Source organism: Mizuhopecten yessoensis, unplaced genomic scaffold, assembly GCF_002113885.1.
Source record: "Mizuhopecten yessoensis strain PY_sf001 unplaced genomic scaffold, ASM211388v2 scaffold10225, whole genome shotgun sequence".
In the NCBI taxonomy this organism is placed as follows: Eukaryota; Metazoa; Mollusca; class Bivalvia; order Pectinida; family Pectinidae; genus Mizuhopecten; species Mizuhopecten yessoensis.
Window position 1 is genome coordinate 1581843 of NW_018408440.1, and position 4433 is coordinate 1586275.

At 39.3% G+C, this 4433-nt stretch overlaps 1 long non-coding RNA gene across 1 annotated transcript; it reads right to left on the reverse strand.

Moving 5' to 3' along the window:
* Nucleotides 1–524: 524 nt before the first annotated feature.
* On the reverse strand, nucleotides 525–3897 carry LOC110459780. Its single transcript, XR_002463929.1, has 3 exons — nucleotides 3744–3897; nucleotides 2276–2418; nucleotides 525–875 (listed from the first exon to the last, which is right to left on the reverse strand). It is a non-coding gene; the product is annotated as an uncharacterized LOC110459780 (long non-coding RNA).
* Between the last annotated feature and the right edge of the window lie 536 nt (nucleotides 3898–4433).

Below are 4433 nucleotides of genomic sequence, written 5' to 3' on the forward strand. Positions count from 1 at the left end.
TCGTCCGTACTACCTCGCTCGTGACGGACTCTTCTACGAAGGTTTTGGACATTACGCTACCTGCTACAAGTGTGGAAAGACATATAAATATCGCTGAACGTTAAGCATTAGTTTTAAAACACTAAAGGATTATGAATTCGTCAGATAATATCAGAATGGTTAACCTTTTAAAACTTGTATATGCATATCACGTTAAGAAAATATCAAGAAAATCACACAAGGACGACAATGTTATATGAAGGACGCTTTAGAGCATGTAGATGACGTGAAAGTGATACGTGACTTTATTTGTGAAATCGTTACCACTAACATTCCGAAAAAAGCAAGAATTGACTTTATATCGCAGCTATGTAGTGTAGAATGGAGAGCCAGACAACTCAAAACATAGAAATGGAAAGAAGAAATCTCCGTGATGACTATGTCCATGATTCGTTTAGAGAGTAAGTTTTTAAAAAAACCATTGTAATAATTCAAAAGATATTTTTATTTGTAATAAAAGATTATGTACATAATTCTTTGTCTCATTATCATTATGTTAACAGCAGAGGTGAAGCGTCGCGTAGACGCGGTGTATTATGACTTTAAGAACGGTGGTGCATTTCTCAGTCCTACGAAAGTACATCAGATATTGAAATCACAAGGCTATAAATCACCAGTTCTTGATAAGATTAGACGTTATATCCAAAGTCTCGACGATAACAGTTTACAGAAACCTCCAAGGCGTTCATTTAAGAGAGCACGGGTAGAGGTTTCCGGTCCTTATGAGCAATACGATGTAGATCTTGCAGACGTTTCCTCCCTCTCAAAGCAGAATTCTGGCTATCGCTTTCTCCTCGTCGTTATTGACGTGTTCACTCGTTTCTTATGGATCGAACCTATAATGACAAAAACAGCCAGAGATGTATTAGAAGCATTTAAAAAAATCATTGAAAGAGGTAAAATACCAAAACGCATGCGTAGTGACAAAGGTTGAGAGATAAACAACAGATTAATGAAACAATGGTGTCAAACACATGACGTTCACTATTTCTCCAGCCAGAATGAAACAAAAGCTAATTATGCAGAAAGGGTAATCAGAACGCTTAAGACGATGATGTACAGATATTTTACAAAATATAGAACTTATCAATACATCGACAAATTACAAGATTTTGTTGGGAACTACAACGCCACACCTCATAGATCCTTAAATGGGCTACCGCCAAGAGACGTAAACGATTCCAATAAAGCCGATGTATTTGCCTATTTGTATCTTTAAAAAAAGCCGATAAAACAAAAGGTAAAATCTATGAAAGGTAAAAGAAACCCTTATAGATTGAAGATTGGAAGTCTCGTGAGAATTTCTCATTTAAAGCAACCTTTCACTAGAGCCTATCAACAACAATGGTCTTCCGAATTTTTTAAAGTGAACAGTCGATTTCTACGACAAGGCATTCCACAATATCAACTGGTCGACTTTTTAAACGAGGACATTAAAGGAAACTTTTCCCAGTCTGACCTGCAAAGAGTGGACAATGACGAAAATGCATTATGGTACATCGAAACAAAACTAAAGAAGCGAAAGAGACGTGGACAGATCGAATGGCTTGTAAAATTCGAAGGTTGGCCCTCACGATATAACCAGTGGATTATTGAAAAAGATATCAAAGACATCACGAGCACGTAAGATGTCACACTACGTAGTCATTCACAGTGATAGGAGTCAAGCCTATTTTCCCGAAAACAATATTGCACAGTTTCGATCATACTTTCAATCCTTGCTAAATCTCGTGGGGGTATGGAAAGTAGCACTAGTAGATATAACCCTACCACCGGCTATATCAAAGACGAAACAAAATATTTACATACACAGCGACGTATGCGGTGAAACTTTTGTCGATGGGGAAAAGGAAAGCCTTCTCCGAGTGGTGAGAGCGTTGAAAGTAGGTAACTGGTCACAGACATTCGACAATTCATTCTACGTTCCAGTGAGAAAATCGGAGACATAGAAATCAATATAAAGACCGGCAAAGGAGACCCTGTTTCATTTCTTAAAGGACGAGCGACGGTTACGCTTCATTTTAAGCAGTTTCCGTTCTTAGCATGACTGTTTCAAAGATGTACGTCCCTAACGTAGGGAAGTGGATAAAATATTACCAAGATGTGGCACAAGGCAAGGAAAATGCATATGCAAACAACGTGAACAGGAACGTAAAACAATGGGGTCTATCACAGAATTCTAACGAATTTATGATTTCCATAGATAAAAACAGCAACGAAGGAGAAAAGTCTTTACCAGCACGGGATCTCGACGTTAACATGGTGTCGCCAGCACAGCAAGTCGTCGAGCAGGTTAAATCTGAACTTAAAAGGCATAGACGTTCGCCTAGTCGTCATTTGTCAGCAAAGCGTCGTCGTGTTCACACCTCTAGAAAGCAGCTGAAAAGACGTAAATCGACTATAAGAAAGAAGCAGAGTAGGAACAAAAAGTCAACAAAAAAGTCTACTAAGAAGTCGTCTAAGAAGCGTCATACCAAAAAATCTACAAAAAAGACGAACAAAAGTCTCATATCGCAATGGCTACGCTAAACAAGGATTTTTGTTAGATAAGCACAACCCTCAGAATTGGCTCTGTTCGATCCCCCCCCGACACAAACGGCTGTTGAAAATGTATATTATCAAGACATGTTACCCATATCACAAATTAGCAGCGACTCACCCGTCGAATTCGTAGTTTCCCGTCAAAACGGATTAGAATTGCTAGATTTGAAAAACAGTCTCGTCTATGTAAAAGTTAAAATTGTTAAAGCAGATGGAACTGCAATAAGCGATACAGAAGATGTAGGACCCGTTAATGTATGTTTACCTGCTTTGTTTTCACAAGTGGATGTTACTTTACAAGGTAAGACTGTCGTATCGACAATAAACCATTATGCCTACAAAGCCTATCTTCAAGTTTTAATGAAGTATGGCAAGGACGCCAAAACGTCACAATTGTCTACTCAGTTGTGGGAGCAAGACGATGAAGGTAGCATGGACGCAGATAGTCCCAGAACGGGTTCTAATAATGCACTTCTCGACAGAGCGAAACGTTTCGAAGGGGGAAAGGTGGTGGACATGGTAGGGCCGCTTTACCACGCTTTGTTCAAGATGGACAGGTATCTGTTGAACCTAGTTAACGTCAACGTCAAACTGTACAGATGGAAACCCGAATTTTGTCTAATGTCGGGTAATGTCACGGCAGATTATAAGATTGTGTTTGAAGACATTCGACTGCGCGTGAGTAAAGCCAAAGTTTCCCCCGCCGTCATATATGCTCAAAGTCAAGCTCTCGAACGGACTAATGCCAAATATTCATTTACCCAGACTCTCATCAAACAGATGACCATTCCAACAGGTTCCACCAATTTCACCTACGATAATATATTTCAGGGTTTGAGACCGAATGTAGTCGTAGTTGGATTTGTAAATGCTACAGGTGTATCGGGTAACTACGAACAAAACCCCTGGTTTTTTCAATCTTACGACATTTCATCATTCGGACTTTACGTAGATGGTATACCCGTCGGCGGTAATCCCCTAAAGCTAAAGTATAGCGATAATGGAGGGCAGACGGTCATCCCAGTACTGAGGAGTATGCAACAATCCACCTGCAAATGGCTGAATGATAGCGGATTGAATTTAGAGAGAGACGATATCGGACTAGGCTATTCCCTTTATACATTTAACCTAGAACCGACCTTCAGAACGAGTCAGTATCTTACCTTGCTCAAGCAAGGAAACGTGAGACTGGAGGTAACATTTGGAACTGCATTGACAGAAGCCGTGTCTTGTGTCATCTACTGCGAATATCCCGGCTATTTTGAAATCAACGCTGCAAGAGACAGCGTATCGCCATGAACACTCGACAGCTTCTCCATGTGATAAATTCTGATTCTGTAATGAGAAAAGTAGTCAGTGGAGTGTTTGCTCGAGATCAAATACCTCGCAAGTCAAATGGTTTCCCCTGTGGCTTTATTGTCAATACGGACTCGAGCGACCGTTCAGGAAGACATTGGATGGCTTTTTATATGGAATCGTCTACAAAAAAAGGATTTTTTTGATAGCTATGGTGACTCACCAGAATACTATTCATTCAAAGCAAATGCATACAATGATAAGCGATTGCAGAGTAATGCTTCAAACGTTTGTGGACAATATTGTTTGTATTACCTATTGAATAGATGTAGGGGTATATCTATGAACTCTATCGTGAATCAGTTTGGGAATACCTATACAGAAAACGACCATTTCGTTTATGATTTCATATCAAATGCATTTCCATGTCATGTTAATTCTTGCCTTAATAATCAGAGTTGTTGTGCTGAATTATAAATAAAGATTGTATATAAATACTGTTCTTGTTGAGTTCTTTTCGTTATACAAAGAAACGATGGAGTGGTATGTCAAAGAGA